Consider the following 24,331-nt stretch of genomic DNA (forward strand, 5'->3'; position numbering starts at 1 on the left):
GTCTCTCCAATTGACGCTCGGATTGTCCACGAGAATGGACAATTTAGGAAGAGGAGACGCGATTATTCGATCCTTGCGGTTCATTTTTATAGTCACGAATTGTCAACATTTATAAAAACGAGCTGAAAGGCTCGAATCGATCGTTCGATCGCTCGAACAATCGTATCTCCTCTTCCCAAATTTGTCCATTTTCGCGCACAAACTGAGCGACAGATAGGGAGAGATTACTGTAACCATTTTAAAACTAAACGACACGGATTTTTCTCAGATGTTCGCACTTTTTACGCGCATAATGCATTTCTTAAATTTCCGTTGCGGGCTCGGATAAGAAAAAGGTTGAAAAGAGCATCGTTGTTTAATTTCTTTTCTTATCATTCCAATCGGTTGCAATCTAAACAACTTTTTGTATACTCGTTTCATAGAAAACTGGAGTCGGTCTAATATCTGAAAAATATTCGAGTTCTTCGAACCAGTCGCTTTCCGTGGCGACTGTAAATTAAATTAAACGATGTACAGTAGCTCGCGAAAGTATTCGAACACCTTAAAAAACGCGAGAACTATTTTAAAACTGAACGACACGAATTTTTCTTAGACGTTTGCACTTTTTATGAGCATAATGCATGCCACTTCGACATGAATACATCGTGTCGCCGTGTCGGCGACGTCCGAGTGCAAAGGGTTAAAAAGCGAGAGTTTTTTTTCACTTTTTTTGTCATTTCAAATAAGAGCAAAATCAAGAAAAAGCATTTCGGTTATTTGTGGATTAGTCCCACCCACTGTCATTTAAAAAACAAAATTGAGTCATTCAGTTCGGTTTTAAAAAGGTTATTGCTTTTTGAAAGGTGTCCGAATACTTTCGCGAGCTACTGTACATCGTTTAATTGAATTTACAGTCGCCACGGAAAGCGACTGGTTCGAAGGACTTCTGAATATTTTTCAGATGTTAGATCAACTGGTTTTCTATGAAACGAGTATACAAAAAGTTGTTTAGATTGCAACTGATTGGGATAATAAAAAAAAAGAAATGAAACCGTGATGTTCTTTTCAACTTTTTTTTAAAAATCCGAACCCGCAACGGAAATTTAAGAAACGCGTTATGCGCATAAAAAGTGCAAAGATCTGAGAAAAATTCGAGTCATTCGTTGTTATTGAACCGTCGATATGTATATATATATATCGTGTCACGTTCCAAGATAATATTTATATTAACAAAGTCTAAATTTAAAAGATTGTTGAAAGTGCAACTGTTGCACGAGTCACCGTAAGACTCAATTTCATGTGCATAAAATGCACTTTGCTGCATAAAATAGAAATACTGTAAGCCAGAAAAATTATTTTACATTTACAGTTAAAAATGGTCTCGAGTGCAAAGGGTTAATTAATCAATTTTTTTCACATGCATAAAATGCACCTCGTCCTATAAAATGGAAACACTGTAAGACAGAAAAATTATTTTACATTTACAGTTAAAAATGCTCCCGAGTGCAAAGGGTTAATAAACAGAAGGGCGAACGAGCTCCGTGAAATTCGATGCAATATCATTTCATGTCTAATTCAATCTCAATTTCAGATCTAAAAAGAGGGGAGAAGTTCGAATCGTTTCGTTCCGCGTTCCCCTCAATTTTTCTGGCCTTTAAGTTTCACGTTGCTTTGACTCGCGTTTATCAAAACGAAACATGAAAGGAAGTAAAAAAACAAAAAGGATCCGTTGTTTCAGAGTTTCCGCTACCAATTGCCCAAGGCGGTGCAATTAAAGGCGCATAATGTTTCAGACACGTTGCAAACTCGCAACGAACGTGATTTAAACGCTGCGCCCGCCTTGTTCCTGCGTCGACAGATATGAAAAATTAGTAGCAATTAGCACTGTAATTAGTACTAATTATTACTCTATTACTTCATTATTACTTACTCTACTTACTTAATTATTACTTATTAAGTGCTCGTTAGAGAGTATAGTACTAAAATTAGTACATTGTACAGTAATGTCTCCCTAATTGACGCGCGGATTGTCCACAAAAATGGACAATTTGGGAAGAGGCGATACGATTATTCGAGCCTTGCAGCTCGTTTTTATAGTTGTTGACAATCGATAACCGTAAAAAACGAGCCACAAGGCTCGTATCTCTCCTTCCCAATTAGAGAGACATTACTGTAATCAGTTCCAATTATTAACCAGTTAGCTGTGTTCGACGGGTATACTCGTCGTGGCAGAAAATACTGCCGCTTCTCCGTAACGAGCATACTCGTCGACACAGCCGAATAAAGCGAAATAATTATATATAATTATAATTAATTATAATTATAATTAAAGTGAAAAATCTCACGACGCACAAAATATTCCTTTAACATTTTCAACAGGAATATCTGACGCCGAATAAGCCTCTAATTGACATGTTCTAGCTATTCGCTGTAATTGCGGTGAACCGGAACGATAATACACCGAACAGAGTTATTACATGGAAAGATTGAATTCCACTGAAACGCGTTAAGTGGTGTAACACGCAGCTCTTTGTATATGGCGTGGTAGACGTCGAAGATGCCGTTAATTACGCGCAGAGATACGCCGCGGTGGAAGGAAGGAAGGCAATTACGAAACAACCCGGTTAATGCACTAAATCCCGTGATTAAACGAGTACACGATCACTTGCGCACGCCTAAGCGCGTCGCACTGCGAAATAATAATTTCGTGGCGCGCTAATTTCCTCGGCAATAATTTACAATCTACGCTACGGGAATAAAATGTGTAATGAGGCATTCAGCACGTATTACATCGTAATCATCGCGGTCTTAATGCGGCGACTTAAGATACATCAGCGATGGTAACGACCTAAAATCATTATGACCAGTATTTAAAAAAAAATAAAATGAATTGAATATATATAAGTAATAAATGTCGATCGTGTCGATCGATTGCAATAATTCTCATATTATGTATCTGAAGTCAGGCGAGCAGCCTCTGTCAACTACTAGCGAAGATTATGCTGTGCTCTAAAAATTGTTGCTTTGTAATTTTATTATTTGATGCAACAATAGCGCTTGCGAAATTTTTATTTCATCTTAAAATTGCAAAAAGATATTGACGTGCAACGAAACGAGTAAATGTCGAGCGGGTAATTGAAGGGACATTGCTTCGAAAACGCTGAGTCTCTTTAAAAAAATTGGAAAATTTGGAGATTCGAGCTAGCTCTTTAAAAGAACTCCCTAAAACTTGCTGCCACGATTATAATATTTTTTGGCTATTTTATTGTACCTTGAATTGAAATCTCTTTAAAAAAATTGGAAACTTTCACTCTTGAATTTGCTATAGATTTAAAGAGATTTAAGCTAACTCGTTAAGAGTTCCCTAAAACTTGCTGTAAGAAATTGGAAACTTTCACTCTTGAATTTGCTATAGATTTAAAGAGATCTAAGCTAGCTCGTTAAAACAACTCCCGAAAACTTGCTGCACGATTATAATACTTTTTGGCTATTTTATCGTGTATAACCTTGAATTAAAATCTCTCTAAAAAGATTGTAAAATTCCACTCTTGAATCCACCACAGATTCAAAGAGATTCAATCTAGCTCGTTAAAACAACTCCCCAAAACTTGCCGCACGATTACAGCATTTTTTGGCAATTTTATTGCGTATAACTTTGAATTAAAGGCCGCCAACTTCGCGGCCATTCTTGTTCCCCGCTCCAGTTCCACGGGACGGCGAAAAAAGATCGTAGATCAAATTTGAAGAAGTCGTAAAAGCGCAAACTCTTCGAGTTTCACGATGGATTCAGCCGTGAAAAAAACTGCTGCCGGGCGTCGCGTCCTTGCCGGGGCGGATCGATCCGCTTGTCGGACACTTCCTGCAAAGTATCCGGTGAAATGACCACGCCGGAAGTTGGGAAGGTTCGCCAGGAATTGCATACATACCGTAAATCAGTGGCTCGTATCGCTCGGATGAGAGCCGCCGAGTCGCCTCGGTCCCCGCTCCAGGTTGAGCCATCGAGGAAGGAAAGCAATTATGAAATTGCTTCGTCCCTTTCCAGGTTTCGCTGCGCCCGTGGAACGTGGCCGGGCTACACGCGAGCTCCGTTGCATCGTGTTGCAACGCGTGCACGCCGCGACACGTGTCATGGGGTTAACGTCGGCCTACAAATCACAATACACGTCCAAATATATCCCGTAGGAACGGAATTAGATACTGAATGTGAAATCAAGCGGGTTGATCACGAGCTCGAGAGCTGCAAAATATTAGGTTTCCGCGCGCACCGGCTCGAGGCTGTTTCCAGAAATATCAAAGCCGGGCTCTGCGAGACTTCGCGCAATATTAAAGTCCTCCGTCTCGATTGCAGGATATAAAAATAGAAAACAATGTGCAGACGGTCGAAAATTCCTTCGAGCTCCCCGCACGGTAAGATCGGCGCGACGTAATCGCAAGTTCTTCGGAACATTATACGGATTCTCTAGTATTGTGCTGTAATTTCTTGTGTATTTCTATCTAGAACAGAAAATTGCACGAAAATATTATTTCGATGAAATATGTATACTGGGTGTTTACGTAACTTTCGTCCACATTTTTCGGTGCACTTTTGTTAATAACAAAAAAAAGATATTTCGAACAAATGTTTATCGATTCCCTGTTTGCTATACGACGAAACATTTGATTTTAGAAAATTGTTACTTTGTCGATAAAGAATCGGGGTCACCTTAATTTGTTTAAATGGCGCTGCATATTTTCTACTTCGCATTAACGTAGCTCGTGTCAAGGCGAATTCAACGAGCTGCCATAATAGCGTGATCTTCGCGTGACCTTGAACAGAGAAATTTCAGTTCGATCAGCGAAAACGATTGAAGATAAAAATTTCTTTTTATTTGAAGATATCTTAATAATTTGCGCAATACTTTTTCATAATAAAATTATCAATTTGCTGATCGAATTCTGTATAGAATTTTGTGAAATAACATTTTAAGATGTGAAGCAAGATTTTCACGAGTGAAATATTTTTTTGTTGCGGAAGAAGATTTTCCGCTGAAAAGAAGACAAAACACATTTTCGCTCCATCTATCTCGTTTACGAAGCAAAATATCTGTTCGTTATTACATTCATACTTCGCTCCACAGAACGTTAAATCGCGAAAAGGATTGACATCGGCCGATTAAATTGATTTGCAACTATTTGCGTGCAACAAAGCGAACCGCCAACGATCATAACCCAAAATCGCTCGGCCAATTCCGTGGTCGCTCAATTTAATAGCGATATGTATGTAGAATTTCATTCGATGTTTGACGCATTCTTGATCAAGCTACGTTCGAAATGCGATTAAAGCCATTAGAGTCTGTTTAATAAATAATATCAGGTCATTACGTTTAAAATGCGTATCGCAAATATTAATTCATCGTATTAAGCGAATTTCTTTCAATTAATGCAGAATCCAAATATCGAGCTCCTTAACAAGTCTAAGACATCTTATGTGATATTCCAATGTTGCGTGCGATGCATTTAACTTTTTTTCAATCTCTCATACAGTGTCAACTACCAAAGCTGAAGACAAGAATATTATAACCTTAACGAAAGAATGACAATGCAAGCATAACTCTACCTATTGGTGCAAACCGAAATTACTTTGCTGCCAACCCAATAGCCATAAATGAATTCTTGCTTTTATGAAAATAAAAACAGTAAAATGTGTTGGAAATGTTCATTTTTGCACTGCGTGTTAAAATTGACAGCAAACTACCAGTTGTAAACAAAACTACACGGAATTTGTTTCTATAGTAGCTTAAACGTGTCAACTACCAAAGCAGAAGACAAAAGAATTATAACCTTAACGAAAGAACGACAATACAAGCATAACGCTATTTATTGGTGCAAACCGAAATTACTTTATTGCCAACGCAATGTAAACTCAGACTGTAGAAAAATGTGTCTTACAACACGATCAATAAGGAAGCAAACTTCTATCAGTATCTAGAAACACAAAAGTAGCAATAAAAATTCTTCTATGTTATATTCTAGGAACATGATAGACCAAGAGTTCATTAAAGCACTGCGAAACGCAGTGTTTCGTGTTTGTTTCTATAGTGACCTAAACGTGTCAACTACCAAAGCAGAAAACAAAAAAATTATAACCTTAACAAAAGAATTGCAATGCAAGCATAACGCTACCTATTGGTGCAAACCGAAATTACTTTGTTGCCAAACTAATAACCATAAACTTCACGTATCTCTTTGCGAGCCTCGGCCGTTTTCTTTCTTTCTTTTTCTTTTTAAGTAAAATGTGTCGGAAATGTTTATTTCTGAACTCCGTGGTTAAAATTGACAGCAAACTATCAGTTGTAAACAAAACTGCACCGAATTTGTTTCTATAGTGTTTCTATAACCTAATCGTGTCAACTACCAAAGCAGAAGAGAAAAGAATTATAACCTTAACAAAAGAATGACAATGCAAGCATAACGCTACTTTCTCGCCAACCCAATACAAATATCATTCTTGTCAACTGATTAGGTCTACCGGAAAGTTCTGTCCGTTTTTGAATTGAAATATAACACAATTTTCATACATTTAATAATATTTATTGTAGAATATACTTTCCATCGTTACTGATGACTTCTTGCCAGCGTGGAGGCGAGGAACTCAACTAGTGCTTGATTGACATCAGCTTCGGTTTTGAATTTTTTTCCTGTAAAAAGTTTTGCAAAGAGAGAAACAAGCGATAATCTTCGGGTGCTAGGTCTGGGGAGTATGGCGGATGCGACAGAATTTCCCAGCCTAGCTCTGCGATTTTCTGACGAGTCGCCGAAGCAGCATGTGGTCTGGCATTATCATCGGCAGCCATGTTTTCACGATCGCGTCTCACTTAATAATAACATGATACATCTTTGTTTCAGGAAATTTAGGAGAGTACATGTGTGTAAATGCAATGATAAAGAGAGATAGTCATATATGTCTCAAATCAACATGTGCATATGGATTGAAACTTGAAGTGACACTATCGGACAGAACTTTCCGGTAGACTTAATAGTTACACACTTGTTTAAATCGTTTCGAAAAATGCTGAATTAATCGAACCAACAAAACACGATCGCCGCGGCTCTGCCTTCGGGCCTGTGACAATAGAGGCGTAATGCAATCCTAATAGAAGCTGTTGTCCGCGGGAAATATGGGCGAGCCGGGATGTCAATTCACATACGGGAGCGCGTGCGTAATCTACTGTCCAGGAATGGGCCAAGGAATGTATCGTTATCTCTGTAAGCGAGTGCACGTATCCAGAATTCGATGCTCATTCGCACAGCTGCGGCGCTAGGCCCGGCGATCGTCGTCGCCCGCACACACGCGCGCGCGCACACACACACACACACACAGAACGCCGGGCACACATATTTGGAGCGACATCAAAGGAAGCTCGGAATGCGAGTTAATTTCGCAGCGGGGGAGGCCGGCGCTCGGGTTAAGAGGAGCGGAGCATCGGAAAGAGGGAGCAGCGCGTACGGCGCCGACCGACGGAGAAAATCCGACGATGGCACCGACGAAAAAGGGAACTGTCATGCATATTCAGAACGAGGGTTTACACCCCTGCGGTCTGTCGAGTCAGTTTCTCCGAAAAAGGAGGACGCCGTCCGGCGGCCGAGCGGGGCTCCTCCTTCCGCACACAGCCCAGACCCGTTTCCCTGTCCATACTAATTTTCCTGTTTTTCCCCCTCCCGCCGACATGCTGTCCCGAGGAGCCGAACTGGACGGAACGCTCTCCCCTTCGGCGGCGCTGGAATTGTTTGCGGCGCGCGTAGGCGGCGAAGCACGCGGAGGCGAGAGACCTTATTAGGAGACTAATCGGACCGTGCCACGTCACACGCGACGCAGAACCGCGAGTTTCTCGAGCGTGCGGATACTTGTCGTGCGCTCCGTCGCGTGATGGCTAGTTACAGCCTGAAATTTCCTTGCCCGAGCCAACCAATTCAGATTAATCGGCGAGGACACGGGAACTGGAGTAAATTCTACCTACTAATCGGCCCCCGGTACACTTGTACACGAAAATGGACAATTTGGGGAGAGGAGGTAAGATTATTATATATATTTATATATAATATAATAATCGTACTTCCTATTCCCAAATTATTATCTAATAAATTATTATATATATATAATATAATAATTAATAATAATATAATATAATAACTATATAATATAATCTATAGATATATATATATAGATTATATATATAATATAATATATATATATATATAATATATAATATAATATAATAACTATATAATATACAGTATATATATTACATAAAATGTGTCAAAAGATCGCGGTTCTAGAAACGTACTTATATATATATAAGTATGTATCTAATTCAATTGTTATTAATATTAATATTAATATTAATAAATATAACATATTATATTAATATATATATATATATATATATCATGTTATAATAATTCTCTATACTTAATCGTTATTAGAAATAACATTTTCTTCCTATTTTGAAAGGAGGTCGCTACTTTTTACGCGCGACGAATATACTCGTCGTGACGCAAAATATTGTCACTTCTCCGTGACGAGTATACTCGTCAAACACAGCTAAATTTAAAAGATTAAAAAGATTAAGGAAATAAGGGATAAAATTTAAAAGATTAAGAGAATTCCTTATTTTGAAGTGAGGTCACTACTCGACGAGTATACTCGTCATGGTACAAAATATTACCACTTCTCTATGACGAGCATATTCGTCGAGCTTAAAAAGTAGTGACCTCCCTTATTTTGAAGGGAGGTCACTGCTCGACGAGTATACTCGTCATGGTACAAAATATTGCCACTTCTCCATGACGAGTATACTCGTCGAGCGTAAAAAGTAGCGACCTCCCTTCAAAATAGAGAGTTCGCTTAACCAATTAGCTATGTTCGACGAGTATACTCGTCGTAACAGAAAATACTGCCACTCTCCATGACGAGTATACTCGTCGAACACAGTTATCCGATTAAGACGTCTTTAATTCACAGAAACAAATGGCCACGAAAAGAAAATTTAGCCTAACCATTACCGTAGAACTTTTTCCATAAAAATGCAAATATCCCAAAAATTTCACATTCATAACAATATTTTATGCATTGCATAACTATCGTGGCCTTGTTGCAGCGTCCTCGCGTCGCGGAACAATAACTAGAAAATAGATAGTCGAATGGAACCTGATCGACCAACTTTACGGATCTGAGAAAGCGAACTCGCCGCCGATTTGTATCGCCTCGCAGCGTCCCATAACGTTCTCTGTCGACTGCAGGAGAGCTCTATTGGGGTTTCACCATTCCATCGAGGACCAGTTGCTGACCTTATCTCCGGCGTGGTGACGTCGATCCAGTGAGAGTCTAAAAGGAAAGATGTATTACGCGGCGAGTACGTGCTAGGCAGAAGCGAGCGACTCGTCCGGACAATAAATAAAAACATCGCTGACCCGTTCTGTCGTTTAAGCCTCTTTGGGATCGGGAATGCCGCACCTGAGAGTACTTTCCGGGAGAGAAAAATCCTTACCACCCGACAGTGTTTTATTTTTCAGGAGCGCCGACCCACGGCTTGTAACCAACGCCGCCTTCTTTTCTCCGGGGCCGGGATTTCTGCGTGATTGAACCGTTTATCACGTGGATCGCGTTTCGGGAACGCGAAAATTCCTCCCCGTGCGCGCGCGGTCTTCGGCGAATTTTTCATTCCTCGCTTGTGTACACTTGAGAAAGTCATGATGTCCGTCGATAAATAAACCTTCGCTGTTGCCACAGCTGACTGTGATCTGCGCTGAAACTGTGAGAACCACGTCAGTTGGCTTGATCAATTAGCATTATTATTAGTATAGAATATTCGCAAACAGATTTGATTTCAAATGACAATTGAATAATACATTCCTGATTCGCTGACATTATTGTTGTCGAAAGAAATTGTACAAGGTTATGTCAAGATTATTATATATATATATAATATTATATTATATTATATTATATTATATTATATTATATTATATTATATTATATTATATTATATTATATTATATTATATTATATTATATTATATTATATTATATTATATTATATTATATTATATTATATTATATTATATTATATTATGTATATTATATTAGTCCCCACGATTTTCATCCCCTTCCGATAATCTGACAAAATAATGTTTATCAAAGTTAATTAGTATTTAACCTTGACGAGAAATTGCAATTGTTTAAATTTAAAAAGGAATTGATTTTCGATAAAAAAAACAAGATCGCCGTTATATTTTTAAACGGAACTGGGTAATTCTAACCTCATAGCATTGTAGGCGACGTCGAGACGAATTCAACGACCTGCTGCATGATGACCTTTGGATGACATAATGCCTCGTTACAGATATTTACATAGATATGGTATAAGACAATGATATCACAATGAAAACATAAACCACAATCACGATACAAAGTTTTAGTATGATTCGGACAAGTAGATAAATCTTGCAGCGCGTAAACATTCTGCTTCTGTCACAGGCATCGTTTTGCAATTCTCAATTGTTGAGAGACGACTGTGCCAACATTCATTTATTACTCGCGCAGACTTTTCATATCGAGCAAAATTACATTAGTGAATCCATTAGGAAACCCTTGTCCATGAAAAGAGGTCGCTGGAATCAGTCATAAAATATCGAGTCAGTAAAACAGTCGAACCTGGAAAACACGAAATACCGTACAATGGTATCTTTTTTTACACAGGCGAGGTATACGATTAGAGTTATTAATTAATGTATTTCTTGTCACATAAAATTAGGGTGCTAGCACCCTATTATTGATTCCGTGCACACTCGTCGTTACCGGCATTTCCGTTTGAGCTTCTTGGTAAGAATAGAGCATTAGGTATACCTCATTTCTACTGCGACACGTGTCAGAAATTGGAACGGCAAATATATTATAACCATAATATCGATAAATGCTTATAAAATATAATACTAGAAAATCGTGCTGACAGCTGCACAACTAGAATTTCTACTAAAAATTCTAAACTAGGATATAAAACTTGCTACGTGTAAGAGTAAAGATTTTTAATAAAGTGATTTCTATATAAATTGTTTTCGATATGTTAACATTATTTTCTTATATTCTTTCTTTTTTATAATCCTTCTAATTTTGGTTGTAAACGCAAAGAAATAATTGGTATTGATCTAGAAAAATTGCATTTCATTTGCTAACTTTTCTACGGTAAAGTAGAATATAAATTTTAAATAATTCTAAACAAGATTATGCAATAATAACCACTAGAACATTAAGAGTGACTAATCTAATATACCTTATAAGAATTATAATAATGCATTTATTTAGGCTTAACCCGAACTTTATGCAACGTTTTACTAAAAATCATACAAAGCGTCTGTTATAATTTGCAACTAACAACAGTTCGATTTCATTTCATTTGCTAAGTCTTCTATGGTAAAGTAGAATTTGTATTCTACCTGTATTCTACTTTACCGTAAGAGAGTGACTAGGCGGACTCGGATTTAGAATTGTTACGCTTTATGAAACGAGGGTAGAATGCTTCGCCGTCAACAACAAATAAATGTTTGTTGCTTCCCAGTCATGAAACGTACCGTAGTACAAACGAGGTATACGGAATACTCGATTCTCACTAAGAAGTTTAAATTTCTGAAATATCGGCAACGACGATCGCGATACGGAAATGATAATAGGGCTTCGCTCAAGAAAAATTAGGGAAAATTTACTATACTATTTTATATTACTATTATTATTATATTACTATTTATACTACTATTAATTTACTATACTACTGTGTTTCAGTGTACCGACGTGCGCGGTTATGTCAAGGTTATGTCAATCTGAGCGCAAATTAGGGAGAAATTACTGTAATCGTATCTCCTCTTCCCAAATTCGTAATTTTTGTCTACAAGCTCAAAAAAAAAATTAGAGAAAATTTACTATACTATTTTATATTACTATTATTATTACATTACTATTTATATTACTATTAATTTACTATACTACTGTGTTTCAGTGTACCGACGCGCGCGGTTATGTCAAGGTTATGTCAATCTGAGCGCGAGTTAGGGAGAAATTACTGTAATCGCATCTCCTCTTCCCAAATTCTCCATTTTTGTCTTCAAGCTCAAGAAAAAATTAGGGAAAATTTACTATACTATTTTATATTACTATTATTATTATATTATTATACTACTTATATTACTATTAATTTACCACACTACTGTGTTTCAGTGTACCGACGCGCGCGGTCGTACTTTCGCGGAGCGCCTTGGCGTCTTTCAGCGGAGCGTTTCTGAACGAAATCGACACCGATCGTTGCACGTGCTCGGCTGATAGACAACTGCACTCTCTTGCACTCTCCTGTCGTCCGTAGCGGGTCCCGACACATCGCGCTGCGAGGTTGACGAAATCCGGAACGAAGTTAACCTGTCCTTCCCTTAGGTAACGAAGATTAAGGACAACGTCGCGTGTCAGACTAACTAGATTTAGCGACGAAGTTTCCGGCTCTGTTAAATCTTGAAATAGGTCCTAAACATAGCGTACTCGAAACCGTAGCTGGGCCAAGAATAATCAAGCAATTGCCGGTTGACAAAGCGACGACGTTCGAGGCATTTTTATGGCTTAGACACCATTGTCAGACGCAAATTGTGGGACCTCCATGGCACGTACAGCTCTCGAACGACCGTGCCGCTTGACCTTACGCAAGAATATCCAAACGCTATGCAAGCTCGCCGAGGGAAACTTCGCTTCGTTAGGAATCTATTTCCATTTTCCCCGATTTCCTCTGCGAGCACCGGAAGCAAAAAAATCGAACTACATAAGTGCAACGGTTCATCGTTATCGAGGCGAGAGCCACGTGTCCAGCATTCGTTGTAAAAGGTAAAAAATCTAACGAAGAAGCGTCTCACCTTTTGCCCCGGTCGGCTGAACGCTAATATAGTCGCGATCATATTTTATTTTTATTACCGTGCCCGCGGATCAGAGTGGCATATTTATTTACATATGACCGGCCCGTAAAAGTATCGGAAACCGACTTGACTGACTTCGCTCTATTCACACGGAAGGGTATGTATGTATGTATGTATGTATGTATTTATATCTCGTCCGATTCGGACTTCCATTCTCTCACCGGAACGCCATCGGATACTTCGTCGGCCCGCGTGTTTCATACGCGGACAATTCTTTCCCGATTCTGTTCGGCTAAGTGCACGCGAAACAACGATACGGTTCCACGTTTCACCGATGATGCGTCGTTGGAAATATCAATCTCACGTGAACTCTTCGGCGCAGCTGCGGTAATTCAATGGTTCCGCAAGCTGGAAAGGAGTGTCTTGGAAATTACAATAACAATGCAGAAAATTCTCCCTAATTTTCCTTCGGCTTGGTAACAAAAATGGACTTTTGTATAGACTTTATGTGGAATTTTATATCATTATTATTACTATATACTAGTACTATTATTATTACTATTATATATTGGTTCTATTATTATATATTATATATTAGTACTGTTATTATTATATATTATTATTATTACTATTATATTTTAGTACTGTTATTATTATATATTATTATTATTACTATTATATATTACTACTGTTATTATTATATATTATTATTATTACTATTATATATTAGTACTGTTATTATTATATATTATTATTATTACTATTATATATTAGTACTGTTATTATTATGTACTATTATTATTACTATTACATATTAGTACTGTTATTATAATATATTATTATTATTATTTTACAGACTTAAATAGAATTTTACAATAGTTAACAATCAGCAACTGTAAAAATGAGCCGCAAGACTAGAATAATCGTATCTCGTCTCCCCAAATTGTCCATTTCTGTTTTACCAAAGGAAAAACGTGGTAAAAATTTACCGAATATGCTCGATGACACGGCGGGATATTCCAGCAGGAAAAAGTGGTCGCAGAGACACACGATTTTGATTACCGGTGGCCCGGATTCGTCCGGACCTACGCGTCCGTGAAATCGAACAAAAAATGCTCGCCTGCGTTTCTCGAGCTTGCTGGTTTTTTTGTTTGATCCAGGAAGGGATATTACGGTGTGCGCGATTAAATATTTAACAAGCCGTCGCTATTCGAGCGTCCTTGAAATTGCCTGGGCTTCTAATTATCGTGCACTATAAGAATCTAAATATACTGGGTCCGAAACGAGCTTCCCACACATCTGGTGTAATTTCGGTATCCCGCAACCTCGAAGGAGAATGAATGATACTGTATGTAAGTGCCCCAGACACGGAAGTGCCGGGACGCGCACGCGGTAAGCGCAGCTGTATTTTATTTGAACGCGAGATACGACGAGCAATTGCGTGAAACAGCGTGTATTCCTCGGGTCGACCTTGTGTCATCGAACACGTTCGCATTACTTATGGATTTATTTTGCATGTTTTATATAACATATAGCGCGTTAGGAGACGGTGCTCTTTATGGCTGTTCGCGAAGTTTCCTTAACCAGTTAGCTGTGTTCGCCGAGTATACTCGTCATGGAGAAACGACAGTATTTTATGTCACGACGAGTATACTCGTCATGCGTAAAAAGTAGCGACCTCCCTTCAAAGTAGGGAGTTCCCTTAATCTGTTAGAGCTGTGTTTGACGAGTATACTCGTCACGGAGAAGTGGCTGTATTTTCTGTCATGACGAGTATACTCGTCAAACACAGCTAACTGGGTTAAGCGAACTCACTATTTTGAAGGGAGGTCACTACTTTTTACGCACGACGAGTATACTCGTCATGGAGAAGTGGAAATATTTTGTACCGTGACGAGTATACTCGTCGAGTAGTGACCTCCCTTCAAAATAAGGAATTCCCTTAATCTTTTAAATTTAGCTGTGTTTGACGAGTATAGTCGTCATGGAGAAGCGACAGTATTTTGCGTCACGACGAGTATACTCGTCGTACGTAAAAAGTAGTGACCATTGGCTATTTAAATTGTAATTTTAGTGAAAAGAAAAACATATTCCCAAATTTCAAGATGTTTAGAATATTTTCAGGCGAATCCTGCACGAAGGTGTTAACATTGCTATAAAAATAAGATTAGAAAAGAATCACGATATTGGTGTTCGACGTGCAAAGTGCTAATATACAGGGTGTCCCAAAAATGTCTCGTAATCCAGAAATGTCGGGTTCCTCGGATTATTTGAAGCAGCTTCTTCCTTTGCAATAATTTTCTCCGAGGCACCGTTAACGAGTTATTACTGAAAAAACAGTGATCAATAAGAATCGAGTGCGGCTGACGCGAGGCGGCCCAGCCAACCAGCGCACGAAGCCCAGTTCCGCCCACTGGCTCAGTCGCCTCGCGCTAGCTGAGCTCGCCTCTCATTGGTCACTGTTTTTCGTTAATAACTCGTTCACGGTGCCTCGGAGAAAATTTTTGTAAAGGAAAAAGTTACTTCGAATCACCCGTGGAACCCGCCACTTTCGGATTGCGAGACATTTTTGGGACACTCTGTAGGTACGCTTTCTAAGAAAGAGGCGCCACAGCTAACTGGTGAAACGATCGATTAGCTTCGATTGTTCGTTTAAAGTGAATCGAATGCTAAACGTATCAACGTTCCGACGATTCTCCGCAATTCTTCCGTTGCCGATTCCACGGCAGCCATCGCATCGCGTGGCCCGACGAAATTCCACGGTCAAGCGAAACATCGCGAGGCCGAGTATAACTTGGAAAGTAAATGCAGTAAAATTGTTAGTATCGTAAAAAAATTTATGACCCGCGCACTCCGACTGAAAAAAGAAAAAAACTGTTTCCATTCGTCGTTGCAGCTCGAATTCTTCGGATCGAACTGCGCAAAAGTTCGTGCGTGAATGTGCCGGATTTAAAAGAGTTTAGTTTTTCGAAATATCTTGTTATTACACAGACTCCGAGACTCGACTGGATAAACATAAAAATAATATTTCCTAGTTTCTTCCCCGAATACCATTCGGGATTTACTGTTTCCGATAACTTTCTGCCCGCGGCTAAAATATTCTGTCCAGATCTGGCTACCCTGAAAAAAGAAAAAGAGAGAGAGAGAGAGAGAAAAGAATTCGTTTACAACGCACGTTCTTGGATCCGCGAGAAAACGAAATTCTCCGCGGATCTTTGGATGCTGTGAACAAAAAAAAGAAAAATAGCGTCACGCGGCCGATGAATTCGACATTCGGGGACCCTATCTCTTGACACGTGTGCGTCACACGTGTTCGATTCGTTAACTTGCTAATTATTGATCGCGGTCGTCTTAACTGTTATAACATACCCGTTCGATGAAACGTACAAAAACTTATCAAACAGGTATTTTTCACGTGCGCGTTTCATAATGCGCGTGCATTATTTGAACGGGAATCGGTTGCCGCGTCCGTTTACGATCTATTAGGAATGCTTCTTGTAGATACTTGAACACATTGTCCTTGAACGCGAAATGTCGAATAGAGTATCGATGAAATCTTGTTCTACGATTTCGTCTTAATTTTTGCATCATGCAGGACCCCCCGTTCCCCTCATATATCTCTTGGTAGTATCACTAATTACATTGTATAATGTATACATTTATGAACATAAATGAGCAGTGGCTAACGTTGCTTTAGAAACCATACTGCAATTTGGTCGATCTTGAAATTCAGGAAATTCAATTCATCAATGAAATTTACAGGAACTATTTATTTATTAAACGTGCCGAGATAATATTATTATATTATTGATATATATTACATATCGATAATAAATTATTAATGATATCAATTATTATTGATATCATTCACAATTTATTTATTTAATTAATAGTTTACTAAATTAATTAATTAATTAAATTATTAATGATATCAATTATTATCGATATGTAATATATATCAATAATATAATAATATTATCTCGGCACGTTTTGAAGAAAACTGCACTGCTGCAGGTTTTGAAGCGCTCTGGGTTCAGAGAAAGTCGATGTCCTTACCTGAGCCGTGAGGGGTTTAGAAAATCACAAGGGTTAGTGTGACCTGGCGAGGAAAAGGTTCAGGTATAATACGGTAAGGACAGAGGTCGAGGATGAAGCAGAGTTTGAGGATGAGTCAAGGGTGAAATCATGGCTTAAAGAAGATTTCAGGATGTTCGATAAGAAGATAATGAAATGACGTTGGTGTTCAATGAAAAAGCGATGATCGCCGAATGACGTTGGTATATAATATAACATTAAGAATAATAAGTTGTGTAACAACAATAGTAGTAATAAGAATAACAGTAATAAGAAGAAGAAGAAGAAGAAGAAATTTAATTACAATTAAAGTGGTGCAGTAGGACATAAAACCGAATACATTGGACTTTTACCTAACTTATTTGTTTAATGCAACTAATCGATTAACATTTTGTTGTGTTGCAAAAAAGCTAACGCATTTAATGTTCTACGTCATTTCAAATTTTTTAACTGTCTACGGGAAAAATAGTTCAACGTCTAGAAAATACTTTCTCTATAGGCAGTTGGTAATGTTAAATGTTTACAAATATCGGATAATGAACGACTAAAAGCATCATTCTCGGATATACCGCTTTTTCTATTCACATATATCTACAACTAAGAGAACCATCCCAGACTGAGTTACAAATTTGCAAAAATTTAATTTAGTATACAGCTATATAAACAATTTCTTTGGTTATCGCCTGTCGCGGAATTGTCAAAGAAATTTGAAAGAATCCCTCTTTGAAATTCTAAAGATACTCGTCGTGTACTTGTTATCAAAATCTTATCATTATTTTTTTCAAATATTAAATGTTTCTTAACCCCTTGCCGTACTTCGACGAGTCCGACTCGTCGTTAAAATTTCTATTAATAATTTGTCGAGTATAGAAGTCATTCTGTTCCTTAAAATTGGAATAAAATTCTAATCTCTTATCGTCAATATTTAAACATTCAATTAAATTAATTTTAGTTAGTTAATTTATACATAAAATATATAAAATATCATAATATAATATAATATATATATATATATATATATATATATATATATATATATATATATATATATATAAAATATATCAAATATAAATGTATACGTATATACATTAATTTACACATCAATTTTCTTTCCCTCCTAATAAATTGTTCCAATCGAAAAATTCCCAATCTTAGTAACCACGAAGAAAACAATACATCAAACAGTTAAAAAAAGTGTATCTTTCCAAAAAAATCACCGATATTTCCCGCGCGCGAAATGCTCGAAATCGCGATCACTCCGGCTAGAGTGATCCGTCGTCGAGGGACCCTGTTTGCCGGCGGAGCACGGTGGGAACAGAGGCGGCGATGGCAAGTCGCTCGACGTCGGCACATGCGCGCAGAGAAGAAACGGACGGTATCGAGCCAGGCTGGTGGCTTGCCCGTCAACAGACGGTGCCGCACCGTCAGTTTCTTCCGCCGCGCCTGAAAGGCGTCCAGTGGTGTCGCACCGAGGAAACGCGTGCTCCTCGCACAACTGTCCGGTCGGCGGCTTCGTGTTTTTTTTTTATTTTTCTTTATTTTCCCGCGAGCCATTGGACGGTGGTGGTGGTCTCTGCATTCCCGTGATCCAGTGTCGGGGCCCGGTGCGAGGGGGTACCGTGCAAGAGAATATGTACGGATCGTGGCCCGATCGTCGTCCTCGTCGTCGTCGTACAGCCGGTCATTTCGCACACGGTAAGGCGAACACATCGTAACACAGAGCAGACATCGCGTTCGCTGGACGCGCGGTATACGTTTGTAGTACGCGTGTCGTGCGTGCGTGCGTGCATGCGTGCGTGCGCCAGACATCCGTCCATGGTCACTGGACGTCACGGACACGCGTCGCGTCCCGTCCGAAACCTTGACGCGCGTTAACCGTACAAATTACCTGCGACGAGAGACTTTCCTAGAGCCGAGCGTTCAACCAGGCCTGTACAACAAGATCGACATCGATCCCCGTAGACTCGCGTAGATCGACTCGGTAGCCGTCGGATCGGGCATTTCGAATTTTCCCGTAGAAGGCAGTCCTCGGTTCAATTAACCGATCGCATCGATTAACGCCGTGCGTAATCGAGCCGCGAAGGAAGCTTCCTTCCAGGATGACCATTAGCATAACGCTCTCTCTCTCTCTCTCTTTCTGCACGGGTTATACACAGAGTTCCAGCGCTCAGGCGTCTCACGCGGCGTCCTCTTTTCTCCAGCTCCCGTCGGCCGACGTTCCCTTCTCCTTCTTCCAGCGGTTCCTCTTCCCCTTCCTCCCACTCCTCCGCTCTTCTTCTCCTCTTCTTCCTGTCTTCTTCGGCTCGGTCCGATTGTTCGTTACCTCTCACGGACTCCAGAGACTCGCTCGTGTCCTCTTCTTCTCGCCGTGCTGTTTGCGTGTCGCTCATGCGTGTTGGCGCGCGCGAGCATCGTGTTTCCGCGGGACACCCAGAGAAATCGTGCGCGCCGCACGGCCGCGCGAGCGTCCTGGGCAAGGACGAACGGAAGGTCGCGCGTAGGACGCGAGGGACGAAGGAGCCGAGCCGATCGGGGTAAAGGAAAAGAAGGGCGTTCGAGGGGCCGGGAGGGGAACGGAGGGACGATGGGGATCCGCACGACCCTGACTCGTCGGGCGAGTCCCGAAGGATTTTCGAGGTCAAGGGAATCCGGAGCATGGCCGGGAAACACCGGGGGACAAACACATAGCCAACCCCTCCGCGGGTATGGGAGATCATCCGACGCCAGAGGACGTGTCCTGTCCATTACGAATTATTGGCTCGCGGTCGCGCGAGCCCTCCGGCCACCTTGCCGTTTGCCCGATATTAACTTGTCATCGGCCGTCAACCACTTTATCAAACGCCTCCTCCTCCGTCCCGCGCCCGCGTCCGCCGCGCCGCTTCCCCGCCGCTCATTTTCCCCTCGAGACTGACTTTTGACCTTCTCGCCGGATGGCAGGCCGCTCTAACGAGCGAAGAAACAAGGCGCCTCGGGTGTTGCCGCGCTCGTTAGAAGCGGCAACACGCCGCGCGCGCGGTGTCCATTCTTCGCAAACTTGTACGCGCGCCCGCTAATTCGACGGGTTATATCGCCCCGGCGGCGGTGGCGGCGGTGGCGGCGATGCTCGCTCGGGGAACAGCTGCTGCCTGGTTTCGGAGTCGGAGTTCACGGATGAATTCCGACGGGAGCGTATCGCGACGCCTCGCCTACGCTCGCTAGAACTTCCCGCGCCGCGCGACGGGAAAACTCGATGCTTTTGCGTCGCTGGCTTCGGACGAGATTCCAGCTCCGGTCGCCGTTTTGTAGGAGAGATCGCCTAAGTGAATTTTGCCTGGGACGATCTCTCGGAGTTTCGGCCGAGAAATGTGTTCGTTGTTACTCGACGGAAGGAAATTATGTTTACAATTATATATTTAATTATTTAGTATAAGCTATTGCTATATATAATATTATATATATAATTATTTAATATAATCTATTGTTATATACAATTATATACAATTATTTAATATAATTTATTATTAAGTATAATTATATATATGATTATTAAATATAATTTATCATTATGTATAATTATATATAATTATTTAATATAATTTATTATATATATAATTATACCTATAATTTTATTGCAAAATTATCGAGTAAAGTATGGATTTCACACTTATCCATCTGATACGTCACGACAGGCGCAGAAAATGCCTGTAAAATTTATCTCGACCATGATATTCACGATTAATTTTTCTCTCGCTTGAATTGTATTCCGTTCGTCTCGACAATCGAAACAATAGATCCATAGTCAATGCTCGCATAAAAAAAGTAACGACGCTAAAGTTCCGACGCTTTTTTATGCGCAGCATTTGTAACGCTCTTATATTTTAACGATCAAGTATAGAATAAATAACGCGCGATTGACGGAACAAAAGGAATTCGAGAGCATTTCTTTTCCCTGAATAATAATAAATTTTGCTAATTGTTTTCCGCATTGATTTTCCGTGAAACAACAACGCGTTCGAAAATCACCGGAACTTCGACGTAGATTTTTTTTTTATGTGGACAGCGGACTTTTGACCGATTGTTTCGCGACGAATAGAATACAATTCGGGCCAGAGGGAATTGACCTTGAACGTCATGGCAACAATAATAAATCTCCGCCGATTCGGGAGTGTAAAATTTCGCTGTTGCGATCGCGACATATAATTTCCTCCCGGACTGTACAACGCCTAGCCGCGACTGTTTCGTAGGTTTTCGAAGATCTAAGAATTATTTCCTAACGCTGGATCTTATCGTGGAGCTACGCGGATGATTATTGAAATGATCAAGGTGACCGCGCGCGATTGAAAAGCGTAGAGAGTACATGTTCTGCGACGGAAGGTGCAACAGGTTAAAAGGTTTTGCGTGAAAATGGTGTATCGGCAAAGTAAACTAGATTTTGCAACCCTTGCGCGGGCATCGGATCACTTTCACGGAAAAATCGAGTCATAAATTCTTTATGCCGGGACTGAAACTTTTTTTTTTATGTCCTTAAATGTATTAAGTCGGATAAAAGTCCGGTCCATTTTTTACAGTTAAGCCACCGTGCCGAATAACGAAGAGAAAGGGGATAAAAGATTATTATTACTACACTGTTCCAATTTATTTTTTGTCCTCCTGAGGAACCCGCCACTTTCGGATTGCGAGGCATTTTTGGGACACCCTGTATAATAATTCATTGTAATTGATAATATTATTGTCCGATAATATTAATATTGTATTGCATGAGCCTGACAAATCATCGAATCAATTACGTTAATTAGCCTCGCTACTGTACGCCTGGTCTCACAAATCTTACGACAGTTACGAGTTGAAACGTATTACGTTTATCATACTACTCGAAGTAGAACATTTCTCAGACTCGTGTATTACTCGATACGAATCGAATCCGGTGTTCGTGTGTGACAGACTTTTTCCACTCCCTCCTTTTCACTTAATACGATTGCTGTTGCATTTCTTATATTCAGGATGAGAAAAGTTCGTCCTGTTTCTGAATCTAGTTAAGTTATCAGTCCGGAGAACTTCAATTAAGAAATGTATCTCCGAGACTTTCCAATCAGTCTTTTAACGTCGAGGTAACAGCTGCAAAAAGTTTATGCACATCAGAGATCGGAAAAGAAAACTTGCGCGTACAATAAAACAATAGCTGGTGGAAGTATAACGAACGACCATCTAAATAAACAATGTGCTAGGTATGTAATAAAAAGTTTCTACTGAGAAGTAACGAGGAATATCGGACAATGAGAATTCTTTACCAATTCAACAGCGAGATAAAAAGATGCGATGATAGTGTTTCTGATGCAAATTCGTTGAAAATATGCAGACACGTTAAAAGGAGGCAATAGGAAATGAAAATACAGTGAATTCTCTCTGATTGACGCACAGATTGAGCACAAAAATGGAGAATTTGAGAGGGGGAGATACGATTGTTCGAGTCTTGCAGCTCATTTTATAATTGTTGTTTATATTATTATATATTATTATTATATTAATTATATTTTATAATTATAATGAGCCGCGAGCCTCGAATAATCGTATCTCTTCGTCCCAAATTCCCCATTTTTGCTTACAAGCTGAAGACAAATTGGGAAGAATTTATTGTACTGATAATTATTTGAAAAACTTCTGCGACTATTGACAAAATCATTTCTACCATACTTATAATTTTCCTCGAGTTATTAATTTCCGATTTTTAAAAGATTTATTAACTCATCATAATCAGCATTAATATTTCAAAGATACGCGTTAAAAGATTCATTCTAATATTATTATTATTATTATTCATTTGTATTGTGCTCCTATAACTGGTTTATGCATGTTTTTATAGTAGCCGATTATTAACAACTATAAAAACAAGCCTCAAGGCTCAAATAATCGTGTATTCCTTTCCCAAATTCTCCATTTTTGTTTCGAAGCCGAGGGTCAATCTGGGAGAATTTACTGTAATCACGTTTTTGATCATACTAAATAGTATATCAACCAATTTACACTAATACCCCGACTTCATTTTTCAATGCGTAAGATTATCAATTGTGATTGAACGTTGATCGCGTTAAAAAATATGTAGATTTCACAATGTTCAGTAAATTCTTTTTAATTTGCGATTGTGCAGAAAAACGGACAATTTTGGAAGAGGAGAATACGATTATTCGAGCCTTCTCGTTTTTATAATTGCTGACAATCAGCCCAAAATTGAGGAAAATTTACCTACGGAATACTACAGACTTATCAGAAAATAATTACGATAATCTTTCAACTATGTACTGCATTGTACTCCTCGCATACGTCGTTAATGCTACGTAAGATAAAGCTCATACTTGTGCGCACAGGATACGAAAGATTTATTACATAACCTCGGACGTATCACTTCAAACAAGTTTCCTGTAAAGTAACAAAGGAGACGCCGCACGTGCATTCAATATTCTCAATATTCTCTTACCCATTCATAGAAGTCTACTGTCCCGAAGCCCGGGACTCTCTTCGCCGGCGAACGGGTGCGCGTTTGCCTAGACGCAGAGACGAAAACAAACGCGGCCGCGGTTCCGCGAAAGTTTCCACGCCCGTAGATCCCCGAAAACAATTTGAATATCACTGTCTGGAAAACAAACCGTTCCGATCGCGCGGCGCCGTCGGTGCAGCCGGTTCCGTGCGCGTCGACAAGGGAATTACCGGCCGGCCGTAATCAGCCGGATTACAGGAATCACGGTGAACCGGTTAATACGGTCAGCGGACGCGGGTCGTGGCCCCCTCATTCATTTCCATTCTTCTGTAACGCGACGACCGTGATCGCCGAGCGCATTAAGCGATCCGGCGGTCAATGTCGCGGCGATTTAGCTTGTCCTTCGAGGCCCGCGTCGCGGAAGTTACGTAATTATCGATCCACGAGCGGTAATTGAACCACCGTCGCTCGCTCGTCGATTAATCCGCGCCACGCGAGAAGAAATTTCTCGGCGCGGCGCCCGCTCGCTCGCTCGCTCGTTTTCCCACCGATCTTCGGGAACCCGAGGCAACGCGGCGAGGCGACCCGACGCGACCCGACGCGACGGTCGGCATTCATCGGCTGTGTAAACATTTTCCAAGCGGCGCTCCACTTATGTGTATCGGAGTGTAAATGTTTGCGTTGTATTTAGGGTCATGTGTGCGGAAAGTGTAACAGCCACTTCGCGCATAATGCCAGGCCATATTTTAAAAACGTTCCGAAAGTGGGAAACCATGCGCTCTCTCCTCCCCTCCTATCCCCTTCTGCCGGTGGCCGCGCGTCTTTTATCGGTCCGCTTCGTTAACTGGCCGTGTGTTCATCAGCCGCCTATTCACCGACTGTTTCATTCACTTTGCTCGGGGCC

At 40.1% G+C, this 24,331-nt stretch overlaps 1 protein-coding gene and 2 long non-coding RNA genes across 9 annotated transcripts in view; 2 read left to right on the forward strand and 1 right to left on the reverse strand.

Moving 5' to 3' along the window:
- Positions 1 to 8,392: 8,392 nt before the first annotated feature.
- Positions 8,393 to 23,629, reverse strand: LOC117227772 (uncharacterized). 2 transcript variants are annotated; one of them, XR_013034001.1, is made up of 3 exons: positions 23,428 to 23,629; positions 9,430 to 9,770; positions 8,393 to 9,343 (listed from the first exon to the last, which is right to left on the reverse strand). It is a non-coding gene; the product is annotated as an uncharacterized LOC117227772 (long non-coding RNA). The 2 variants fall into 2 exon arrangements; XR_004492138.2 differs by lacking the exon at positions 23,428 to 23,629 and adding an exon at positions 10,278 to 10,622.
- Positions 12,426 to 16,607, forward strand: LOC143259948 (uncharacterized). Its single transcript, XR_013034000.1, has 2 exons — positions 12,426 to 13,378; positions 13,759 to 16,607. It is a non-coding gene; the product is annotated as an uncharacterized LOC143259948 (long non-coding RNA).
- LOC117227768 (1-phosphatidylinositol 4,5-bisphosphate phosphodiesterase) overlaps positions 18,328 to 24,331 on the forward strand; it is a 42,764-nt gene continuing 36,760 nt past the window's right edge. For 4 of the 6 annotated variants that reach the window (XM_076524250.1, XM_076524253.1, XM_033483270.2 and 1 more), the window contains exon 1: positions 18,586 to 18,671. The gene's annotated coding sequence lies outside the window, so the exon portion shown is untranslated. Of the gene's footprint in view, positions 18,672 to 24,331 lie in introns of all 6 variants that reach the window. The other 2 variants (XM_076524252.1, XM_076524251.1) reach the window with 2 other exon arrangements.

This window comes from Megalopta genalis, chromosome 8 (assembly GCF_051020955.1).
Source record: "Megalopta genalis isolate 19385.01 chromosome 8, iyMegGena1_principal, whole genome shotgun sequence".
NCBI lineage: Eukaryota > Metazoa > Arthropoda > Insecta > Hymenoptera > Halictidae > Megalopta > Megalopta genalis.